The 12657-nt window shown below is 34.1% G+C and overlaps 1 long non-coding RNA gene across 1 annotated transcript in view; it reads right to left on the reverse strand.

Annotated features, from left to right (window-relative positions):
- The window catches only part of LOC147584673 (uncharacterized), an 81088-nt gene extending 71462 nt beyond the window's left edge, over positions 1–9626 (reverse strand). Inside the window, exons 1-2 of the long non-coding RNA XR_015255747.1 lie at positions 9552–9626; positions 6491–6685 (exon numbers count right to left, since the gene is read on the reverse strand). This is a non-coding gene — a long non-coding RNA (uncharacterized LOC147584673). The remainder of the gene's footprint in view (positions 1–6490; positions 6686–9551) is intronic.
- Between the last annotated feature and the right edge of the window lie 3031 nt (positions 9627–12657).

Raw genomic sequence — 12657 nt, forward strand, 5'->3', positions numbered from 1 at the left:
TGTTTCATTCTTTAAATTCTTTAAATGTTCATATAGTTTTTAGAATTATATACAATAAATAATCTATGTCTCACTAATTAATTAAGACAGATTTTTAGAGCATATTTTATTTTTTATTAAACAGTAGGGACATCTGGGTGGCTCAGTCGGTTAAGCGTCTGACTTCAGCTCAGGTCATGACCTCACCGAACATGAGCCCCTTGTAAGGTTCTGAGCTCACAGTTCGTGAGTTTGAGCCCCATATCAGGATTTGTGTCTCCCTCTCTCTGCCCCTCCCCCGCTTGCACTCAGTCTCTCTCAAAAATAAATAAATTAACATTAAAAAATTTATTAAATAGTAATAATTTATTAAACAGTAATAATATTCTCTCAAAGAAAATTATTATATGCTGAAGATGTTATGGGAAAAGTTATAATTTGAAGGGTAACTAACCACAATTTTGAATTTTATCTTTCCTAAACTTAAATATAATTTACAGTCATAAATAACAATGAGCTTTTGTTATAATACTCCTCATGAAGAAAGATATTTTACAACCCCCACAAAATGTTTCCAAAATATTCTATGTTCTTGTGTTTTTACCATTTAAGTTGGCTACTTAAAAGTGCAAATGGAGATTCAAATAGTGACCCTATGCTGCCACCCAATGGAAGATATGGGAAATTATCTGTTTCAAACGTACTTCAGTGATGTTTATACCACATTAAGAACACTCCCATGACATTTAGAGTATTTTTCTATTAAAAGAATATCCACAATGTACAAAGGTGTGCGTTAATATATGTTAATTTATTTAGTTGTAATTAAACTTGTTTTATGTCTTCTTATCCTCACTATGGCCCAACTCTAGTTTTATTTTGTAGAAGCATACCCATTCAGGAAATGAAAATTTGATGTTAGTTAAAAATCAATACATAAAGTTATTAAATATTTAAATTCATTAAAACAAAATACAATATTTAACCACACATGGGTATATAAGTACAGTCAAAAATGAGTGTGCAGGAGGAAGAAAATAATAAAGTGATTCAACATGGAAAATGGGGTTGGGGTTTGCATATAGTATATTAATTTAGGACAGAGGTGTAGGCTTCATCTAGATTTTATTACAACTCTGAAGCTTAGCAAAGGTGAATTTTGAAACGTAAGTAAAGCATTTTATCTCAGATTCTATTTAAAATGGGAATAATATAATTTATATCACAGGACTTTTGCAAGGATTAAATTAAGTAATATCTGAATAGTACTTGCATACATTAGTCGTCAAAAAATAATATCTAGCAATAAGATTTTCTGTACAGTAAAAACATTTCACAAGTTTTATAATGCTTTAAAAATATTAACCCCACAATCAGCTGTGGACTTCTTGGTTGACACATATTTATATCTGAAGTCATATAAGCTTTTAATATTCTGATTAGAATGCATCACTAATAAAAATCACTTAAAATCAGGTTTAGTAGATACATTAACCCTGCTTGTAAGTAAGGCTTACTTTTGCTTACACTGCAGTAATGATGACGGTAAATAAAGCATGATGTTTTTGTCGACTTGAGTGGATGAACTCAAGTATTTTTTAATTTTAATGATTGTCCTACTTCTATTTCATTAGACCTTGCTAAAATGACCGTCTCTAATGGTTCTGATTGCTGTCAAAATTTAAGACCTTTCCAGTGTTCTGCAAAGTTTGGTCTATAGGTCACTCACTAGTGGTTCATGTTTACAATATTTCCTCATGTTATTTAGTCCTCCACTGCTGGTATAATAAATTACCATAAACGTAGTTGCTTAATACACACACATTAATTATCTTGTAGTTGTATAGGCTAGAAATCTGATGTAAGTCTCCCTGGCTTAAAATCAGTAAAAGCAGGCTGTTTGCAGGACTGCCTTTATCCCTGGAGGCTTTAAAATAAAATCCTTTTTTTCTTTCTTTTTTTTTTTTGCTAGCTTCCATAGGCAGCTTGATCCCTCACTTGCAGCCTCTCTATCTTCAAAATCAACACCATTGCATCTCTCTGACCATTCTTTTGTGGTCACATTTCCCTGTCTCTCTCACTTGCCTATCTCTTCTTCCACTTCTATGAATCCTAATGATGTCACAGGACACACCCACATAATCCCCTTAAATTAATCAAATCTGCAAAGTCTTTTCTACTATGTAAGGTAAAATTCATAAATCCTAGGAATTAGGACATACATTTATTTGGAGACATGATTCTATCATATCTATCAGTGGCATCAAGTGGTTTGGCAGTTTTGTTTTTTAAAACAATATTTTGTTTTGACATGTATTTCACAATTTTGAAATGTTGAGTCATCATTTTTATAGAAATCACATTACAGTCTTAATCATTACTTCTGAAATTAATTTTTTGTGAAAAATGTTATTAGAAATTTATTTATATTTCTTGATCAACAATCAAGCTGCAAATACACCAAACAAAAACAGCATTTTGAATATTAACTTACACAAATGACAATTTAAGTTTGAAACACATATTTGTGTAATAACACAGTTCAAAGATGGAATGAAACAAAGTCTGCTTTGAGGTCTGTGAGGGGGGGTATGTCAGTCAATAAAGTTTACACATGAAGAAAAATGCATACAACAAGCCAGGTATGCCTTTTTATCTTGAAAATTCTGCTATACCACTACAGACTTTTAAAGATCAGATTACATTGGAAACTTCTCTATTTTTCTATAAAATTCAGTATTTTTTCAAGAATTATAAAACAATAAGCTGCATAACAAATAGGAAGATAAAAATTAAATTCAACCAGATTTTGATGTTATGCCAAATGGTATTTATCAAACATTTGCTTGACTGTACAAAGTATGGGTTAACACATAGTTTTTACTTGGGACAATAATAAAAAGAAACTATACTGATCTGCATAGATATCAGTGTTATACAGTCCTCTTAGAACAGTGTTCACTAAGAGTATTTAAGACCACTACATCAGAATCACCTGAAATTACTGACAGGAGCTGAGTCAGAATTTGTGCAGACCCCATGGTTCTTAAAAATCTGCAGTTTGAGAAACATTCTCTTTTTTTTTTTTTTAGTTTTATTCATTTATTTTATTTATTTATTTATTTTTATTTATGAGAGAGAAGGCATGGAGGGTCAGAGAGAGAGAGAATCCCAAGCAGGCTCCATCCTATCAGCACAGAGCCCGATGTGGGGCTTGAACTCAAGAACTGTATAACATGCCCTGAGCCGAAACCAAGAGTTGGACACTTAACCTACTGAGCCACCCAGGCACCCCAAGAAACATTATCTTATGCCACATATGAGAATATGTCATATGCTATACATTACATATAACATACGGGTTAGTAGGACAATGTTAGGGTTGAAGTGTGAATTGCCATTAAAATTAAGATGGCTGCTAAAATTCTAAGAATCCTTTATGTAGTAAGAAATTTTTTTTTTTTTTTTTTTGAGAGAGAGTGTGTGCAATTGAGTGAGGGGCAGAGAAAGAGAGACAGAATCCCAGGATTGGCAGAGGGAGAGGAAGAGAATCCCAGGAGAAAGAGAGGGAGAGGAAGAGAGAACTGGGGCTCATCTGAAGTGATGAGCATGTTCACCTGAAGCAGGGCTCAAGCACACCTGATGTGAGACTTGAACTCAAGAACTGTGAGATCATGACCTGAGCTGAAGTCAGATGCTTAATGACTGAGCCCCCCAGGTACCCTGTAGTGAGATACTCTTAAAGATCAGAGTAGTTTTTTCTAATTTTTTCTTTATCATTTACCTAATTTATTTTAAAGCAGAATGAAAGGTTAAGTGTAACTGAATGAGTAAATAGGTTATTAGTATACCTTCAGAAATATAAACAGTGAGATAAAATTTTAAAAATAGAAATCTTCCTTGAATTACATGAAGATAAAGAACTTCTCTGTATGGTATTAAGCATCTCATTTTCATATAATGCACTCATTATGAATTTTTCTAATAGCAGTGTAAGGGAAACATATATTCAGTGTAGATGGTCATTACAATTCAATTTATAGAAATTAAAGAGAGCACCTCTATAGATCCTAAGATGTTAAAATAATTATAAAGAAATATTATGAATAGCTGTATGCTACAGAATAAGACAAATGAGATGAAATCAACAAATTCCTAGAAAGACAAAAATCACCAAAATTGAAGAATCAATCAAATTTGTAAATAGATCATGTAGTAAAGGTGAACTAATTAAAAAATCTTCCCATAAATGAAACTGAGTTAACTTTATCAAACACCTAAGGTAAAGATATACTAATCCTACCCTAACTTTCCAACTCTTTATATTACCCCAACATGGATATAGGATGAAGACATAAGAAAGAAAGAAAGAAAGAAAGAAAGAAAGAAAGAAAGAAAGAAAGAAAGAAAGAAAGAAAGAAAGAAAGAAAGAAAAAAAGAAAGAAAGAAAGAAAGAAAAAGAAAACCACAGAAAAATATCTTTCATGAATATACACACAACAAACTGAATCTATAAACATAGAAACCTTTATACACCATGACCAAGTGGGGTTTATCTAAGGAAAATTTGATAGTTTAAAAACCATAAATCAATGAACATAAGTAACATTACCTACTTCTACATATAATAGGATAGGAAAGACAAAACAAGCAAACAAATCTAAAATTTACACATGATAATATCAATAAATGCAGGAAAAGCATTTGATAAAATGTAACATCCATTCCTGTTATAAGCGTTTAGGAAACTACCAACAGAATTGAATTTTCTCAAACTAGTAATAGTTACAGAACACCTATAGCTAACGTCATAGTTAATAATAAGTGAGTGTCTCTCCTCCCCACATTGGGAAAAAGACCATGATACCTCTTCTTAACAACCTCTATTCAACATAGTACTAGAAGGGTCTAGCTAGTCAAATAAAAATTTTTAAAAGTGCACAAAGATATAAAATAATGAATAAAACTGTCCTCATTTGTTGAACACCACAAAAAAAAGCTGGCAATAATACAAAACAAAACAAACAACAGACAACAAATTCTGAACAGCTGGAAGTATAGTTTTTCATGACTTCATTTTCTATTCTCTCAGCATGTTAATTATACTTCCTTTTTTGTTGTTAGTGTTTGCCTGAGAGTTGGAAAATAATTTACAATTCATGTAAATCTTCCTTCATATTGCCCTGTACCCCTTGATGTGTAGTGCACACACCTTATAACAGAATATTCCCAAATTTTCCCACCTGTCTAACATATCTGTCATTTACTTTATCTACACACTATAACCACCTAATACATTATTTTAAATAAAATTTTAGCTGATAAATTAAAAAGGAGAAAATAAAATATTTTATTTTACCTATAATAGTCCCTTTATAACACTACTGTTTTCTTTACATAGACCCATATTTCTGAACTGTATCATTTTCCTTTTCTATAAAGAACTTCTTTTAAAATTTCCTTTAAGACAGGTCTACTGGGAAAAAATGCCCTCAATTTTTATTTGTCTTAATATATACTCATTATTTAAATGATAATTTCACTAGATACAGACTTTTAGGTTGGCCTTTGTTTCTTTTCCTTTTAACATTCAACATATTTCACTAGACTTTTATCTTATTTCAAGAGTGACTATTAGACCATACTACTTATCATAAGGTTGAGTTGCTAGCAAAGTAGAAGAATAAATATCTTCTGTAAGAATTTTAATCTCAATGAATACTGAAGATGTGTTTATCTAAAATTAATAAAAATTTCAGGATTTATTTTTAAATAAAGACTTTATGTTGAAATATTCATACCAGTCAATTCTAGTTTTAAGGGAAGAAAACAAAACACTCAATGTTTAAAATAAGTGAAAATATTTTCTATTCAAAATTAAATAAAAACACTACAAGCCCTCTAGAGAGATACTTATATTTGACTTTTCAAAGTGACCTACTTTAACCAGTTATAATTATTTCAATCATCTTTCTATTCAATTTATGAAATGAAGGCTTTGCTTTTTAATGGGTAATCTGCATTTTATTAAAGATTGAAATCAATGCCCATAGCTTAGTTATTCTTCACCAAAGCAAACTCTTTTTTTGGAACTCAATGCTTATCATATAGTTAAAATGCACATTTCAAGTAGTTAATTTCAGGCTTGAAAAACAAGAAGCACACATATAACTGCTATGGTTACAACATAAAAAAAATAATGCAACTTTGATTTCTCAAGTACTAAATGTCATGTTCTGGAACTCCACTGAGATAACGTAAGTTAGAGCTTAATTTTCAATGAAGTCTATATGGAAATAATAAGCACAGAATAACAGTTCCAGTATGTGTGTTTGATGTAATTAGAATGCTAATAGGAAATGCTTCAGTGAACAAAAGTCAAGAGTCCACATCAAATTTAAATTCAAGCACTGTGAACAATGAAGTTTTTTTAAATGCTTTATAAGAAAAAAGAACTATATTTTCTTACTCAAATTTCTTTACGTCTGAAGCAGTTAAATCTCATACTTACATAAATGGAAATTTGATAGTGTGTCATTTTTTTCTTCTTATCAAGTCTGCTGTGTGAATAGGTAATGGTCTGGGAAGAGTTGTATGGTTTTTTTTGGAGTTCAGTCCAGTGTTCTTTGAGTTCTGTTTTGGTGCTATTTTGACTTTATGAAAAGCAGGATATTAAGCTTGAACCTCTGAGCCACTGTTTTCTCCTCTGTAAAATGAAGATGATACTCAGCTTGGTATCAAAACATATGTAATTGTTTTGAACATGAATAATATATGTAATGAAACAATCCAATCTATTTATATACTAACTGAATGATGTTAAGTTCCAGAACTTGCAGTTAAGTGAAATATTAGTAAGCAACTTCATACACGTGCGCACGCACACACACACACACACACACACACACACACAAATTCTTACAATATGCTTTCCTTCAGGCTTTAAAAATCAATAGAATGACCTGAAATAGCATATTTATCTCAGTCAAGATTTCTTCAACAATAAAGTTTTACAAATGAGTTATCCTAAAGGATGATGATTGTTTCAATAATGTAATATAAATTAATAGAATAATTATTTGATTTGTTTGCTATTTTACTCAATTCACTAATAAAAAATAAAGTTTCAAAAAAATGAAGATAAGTATACAGCTATTTAATTTCAAAGTAGAGGGGCCCCTGGGTGGCTCAGCCGGTTAAGCGTCAGACTTCAGCTCAGGCCACGATCTTGCAGTCCGTGAGTTCGAGCCCCGCATCGGGCTCTGGGCTGATGGCTCAGAGCCTGGCGCCTGCTTCCCGTTCTGTGTCTCCCTCTCTCTCTGCCCCTCCCCCGTTCATGCTCTGTCTCTCTCTGTCTCAAAAATAAATAAAAAACGTTAAAAAAATTTTTTTTAATTTCTAAGTAGATATTTACCACAGGTTTTCTTAACTTTAAAGTCAGTATGTGTATATTTTGTTTTGATTTCCAGTAGACCATCCCAGTTCTATTTTTTTTTTTTTTTTAACATTTTGGTACTCTTGCCAAGTCTTGGAAGGTTACTTAATTCCTCAAGGAGTTCTAGTTCTATATTTCCTTTTTCAGGATAATAAAGAATTTGATGGATGCTTGGATTTTCTCTTAAGTGCACTTAAGTATATATAAGGTTTTTTGGAGAAAATTTCAAATTAGCAGTCTTATTTCTTCATCACCTTGCACCCATGTGGAAGCTTAAAACAGCAATTTCTAATATAAAGTATGATTGACATTATTTTTAAAAACTGTAAGAAGTATGAAAAACTTGAATTTCTTGGGGTCAGTGAGGTATTTGAGTTCAAGCATCACTTTTCAGGTAACTTGCTACTTCACTGATTAGTTTATAAGTAATATGTTTCTACTTTATATCTAAGAAGTTAACTACTTTTATGCATCAAATGCTGACTTAGCTCAAATCTTTGATCTTTTATCCTTGGAAATTATGAAAAAGGAGAATGGTCTAAAATAATTTGATTTGTAGATAAGAGCTTGCTAAGCAAGGAAGTTATGAACTTTTAGAGAATCTTAATTATCAAGGACAAAATATAACACCAAAAAGTAATTGTAGTCCTACGACAGAAGATCACACCCTGAACAAAATGTTTATTATTCCTGCAACCTTTAGAGATACTATTACTTTTCCAAGCAGATTTTATTCTAAGAGATCTAAGGGGATCCAAGAATGACAGGTTTGCCAGATGTCTGTTTATTGGCCAGCATAATATTTTTTTAATGTTTTTATGTATTTCTGAGAGAGACAGAACACGAGCAGGGGAAGGGCAGAGAGAAAGAGGGAGACACAGAATGCAAAGCAGGCTCCAGGCTCTGAGCTGTCAGGGGCTTTAACTCATGAACAGGGAGATCATGAGCTGAGCCAAAGATGAAGCTCAATTGACTGAGCCACCCAGGTGCCCTTGGCCAGCAAAATATTTTCACAAATAAGCCAACATCTCAAATCTTGGAGGGGCGCCTAGCTGGCTCAGTTGATAGAGCATGCAACTTGTATCTTGGGGTTGTAAATTTGAGCTCCATGTTGGATTTAGAGATCACTTAAAAATAGTTTTAAAAATAAAATAAAATCTTGGACATAAAATCCAGGATTGATGAATTATCTATTTTTAATAAAAGAGTAAGAGGGAGGGACCAAGAGGGTGACATCAAAGACTCTTGAACTTCCCCTCTACTCCAAGAATAAACTGAATGTACAGCTACACAGGGTGCAATCTGAAATCCAGGAACTAGATGAATGAGCCCTTCACATCAGGCAAGTGCGAACATACCCACTTGGAACAGGTAGGAAAGGTTTACCATAAACTCCACCTGGACACAGTGTCATAAAACCGGTAGGGAAGTCCCAACTCCCAGCTTCTTCCTGGGAAGCAAAATGTTTGAACCACACAGCTAGTGCCCCAATTTGTAAGACTTATTTGAGGGATGAGACCCCAAAATGCCACGCTGTGAAAGCCAACATGGCTGGCATTTGACGACTTGCACAGCACTATACCTATCAAGGAAACAGGTTTTGTTTGTGGGTTTTTTTTTTTTTTTTTTTTTTTAGAAAGTATTTTCTAGCAACCTTTTTTCTCCTTTCTGTTTAAATGTCTGGCTGCGGGTGAGGGGTGGCACCTGGGTGACTCAGTCCCTTAGGCGTCTGACTCTTGGCTTGGGTCAGGTCATGGTCTCACGGTTCCTGAGCTGGAGCCCCATGTTGAGCTCCGTGCTACCAGTAGAGTCTGCTTAGGTTTCTCTCTCTCCCTCTCTCTCTCTCTGGCCCTCCCCACCTCTCTCTCTCTCTCAAAATAAAAAATTACCCCCCACAACCCCCAGGAAAAAAGTCTTTAAAGTCTGTGGGGGCGAAAGGAGGCTTAGTCATTTAAGCCTCTAACTGGCTCTTTACCTCAGCTCAGGTCTTGATCTCAGGGTCGTGAGTTTAAGCCGGGAGCTGGGCATGAAGCCAACTTTAAAAATAAACAAAAACAAACAGACAAATATCTGTTTTAAAAACTCTGTGTAACAGATTTAGTTGCAGTAAACTCGGGAGCTGAAGCAGTCCACTTACCCTGAAATTCCTCCTTTGTCACAGCCCCATCACCTGGGTCCTGCTTTTCCTTTTGCAATCCTCTCAGAATTTCTGACGAACGAAAGAGAAGGCGTGACCTCCCGTGGGCGCTCACGGGAGACGGTGTTGCGCATGTGCACAACTTCCAAGGTGGCATCCATCACAACAGACCCGCCTGGGGAGCTCCCTTGTTGCGCGGGAGAGCTCTGTTCAAATAATGCAGAGGAGAGTCCCTGTTACCCAGAACAGCGATAGGCAGGTTAACGTAAGAAGCCTCTCTGAGAGGATAGCGGTCAGCCCTTAGATATGTAACCATCAGAAGTCGCAGCACAGGAGGCTCCCTGGAACTGGTTACTGAAGTTTCCAGAAGTGAAGCGGCCAAATGATACGACTGGCTCCAGTGGTCTCAGCAAACTCCAGCTCACCTCGCTGGCAAGTATTTCTTGAGAAGGTGACACTAACATCAGCCTAGTTTTCAGCGACAGCAATGGCACCAGTTGCCACCGTGAGCTGCTCTCAGGTTCTCTTCAGACTTAAAATACAGACGCCTTTACGTTTACTTTTGTGGATTATTGTTCTCTTTCGGAGTCAAGGTTGGTGCTACGTAAGTGGGTGTCTGCTGCAAGGAATTTGAGGACATCCTCCTCCATTTGCAGGATATTAAGGACTCCAGATATCGTAAATGTTTCTCTTTAAGTTAGGACGGGAATCCAGAACAACTCCATACAGACCTTGTGCGTATCGATGATAGGTTATTGCTTTGTGGTTACCACAAAGCTTACATAAAACTTAAATGCCTAAAGTCTTGGCATTTAATAAAGCCTTCCAGAGGAATGCTGGCGATTCAGGAGAAGGCAAAGGCCTTCTTTTGGAACTTCTATTGCCTTTCATAATTACTAAAATATTGTCTTGTATTTTTATACTGTAGACAATTCCCAAGCTCAAGTTATCACAATATGCATGTGATGAGGGCATCGTTATTATCTCTGCTATAGAAAAGAATATTCAAAGGGTAATGGTCAGTTCAAGGTTATAATTGAACTAGCAAGAGTAGGAAATAGGACCCAAGTCTCCCAAGTTATAATTTGGTATGTTTGTATTAATAAAGCCCATGTAATAATAAATGCATTAGTGATACATGCCGTACAGTATAAAAATCTACCCAAGAAGTATGTGCCTGTATGCACGTGTGTGTTGTTTCTAAAGCCCCTAAACTCCCCAGTACATGGAGTTTTAAAACTATAAGGCCAGCCTCTCAAATGTTTTTTTGAAACTAAATTACCCCTATATTTTATGAAACTAATCTACACAGTAACCAAAGGTTTTATTTTTCAGTTTCTGGAATTTTTTTTTTTTTTTATTCTAGTAACAGTAAAGCATTTTTATGTACTTTATGTATGTACTGTAAAGTATTTTACATACTTTTTATGATGTAATATTTAAAAAAGAGTAAAAATAACTGTTTGGTAACAAACTTATTTTCTTGGCCAATCAACTTTCCTATATTCAGAATAGCTGATAGGGTGCTTAGGTGGCTCAGTCAGTTATGGGTGCGACTCTTGATTTCAGCTCAGGCCCTGATCTCATGGTTCATGTGTTCAAGCCCCGTGTCAGGCTCTATGATGACAGTGTGGAGCCTGCTTGGGATACTCTTTCACCATCTCTCTCTCTGCTCCTCCAGGGCTTACGCGCTCTCTCTCTCTCTCTCAAAATAAATAAATAAACATTTAAAAAAATAACTGAAGTGAACCCCCTAAATTGAATTAAGATACAGTGAGTATGCTTGGTTCCTATACCCCAGTACTGCAATGTTTATGAAAAGGTATAGAATCAAAAATATTTTAAACAGGAACACATGGTTCTATTCATTTTTCTTATAATATTGTTTCATACTTACTTGACCCTTGTTGCACTTTCACCAGTCATATTAAATCCTTCTCTTTTATAAGTTATTTATGTAGCAAAAGCTATGTTGCTAATTTAATAAATAATTATTTTAATACTATTTCACTTAAATTGAAATTTTATTTAGACTCATATCCTCAAAAATCTCCTTTATCTTCTATTTCATACTCTATAAAATTTTCACGCATCCCTACTCTTGTTTACAAGAGGAACTGGGAACAGAAAAGCTATACTATTTGAAAATAAATTAACCTGTCACATTCCTAGCTTGGCCGAGCTAGTAACTGTTTTTATTCTACCAAGAACAGTTTGCTGTTGTATTTCCAAATCAATTATTTGTACAACATTTCATTTGAATGACTTTCAGATAAATTTTAAATTTGGTCCAACTTCTATTGCTTTTCCATTTGATATCCTTCCACACATTTCTCTTTTCCTAAATATTGAAACTTTTCAACCACTTTTTAAAAAAAAATCTGAATTCTTACTAAACACAAACTTCTTTGATTTATTTATACTAAAGTAATAATCATAAAATTTTGAGTTTCTGAAAAAAAAAGAAGTAAAAGCAATACGTACTTGTTTTAAAAATTGTCCAGGTGATTGAGAAGAGTAAAAAGTTAGTGCAAAAAAATACTTTCTTAGGCAATGAAAGATATTTGATAAGTTCAATCCTTCACTTATGAATGTTCAATAATTTTGAAATTTTTGTTTTGCATTTTTAGTTGTTTGGTTCCCCCAAAGGAGGACATGTCTATACCATCGGGATATCTCTGAAATAATGCATCAGTGAGTATTCAGGGTTATTTTTACATTCAAAAATATTGATAAATTAACATGCAGCCATGACATAACACCATGTCATATATAATACTAGCTTAAGAAAGACTTGTCATTACGCTTTGTTCTGTTAAATAATTGATGGGGTGGCATGAGTTGTCATTGCTTTCATTCAAGTTCTAGCATTTACTCTAAGCCTCTTCATTTCTTGCCTTCCTTCATATAGTAAGATAGCGTTGTTGAACTAAGACCCAGAGAACTCCTTATGTTCGTGCTGAGACTTCTACTTTATTTCCTCTTAAATGTTCTGCCTAAGAGCCACTGGCATAAAGGAAACTATAAAGGGCAGTGTTACCCATATGAACATGATCAACATGACTAAGTCTCTAATTTAGCAAGAGAGTTAGACTCATTATGCCCT

The sequence above is a fragment of the Puma concolor genome, chromosome A1 (assembly GCF_028749965.1).
Source record: "Puma concolor isolate L17-30 chromosome A1, mPumCon1.1.hap2, whole genome shotgun sequence".
Lineage (NCBI taxonomy): Eukaryota > Metazoa > Chordata > Mammalia > Carnivora > Felidae > Puma > Puma concolor.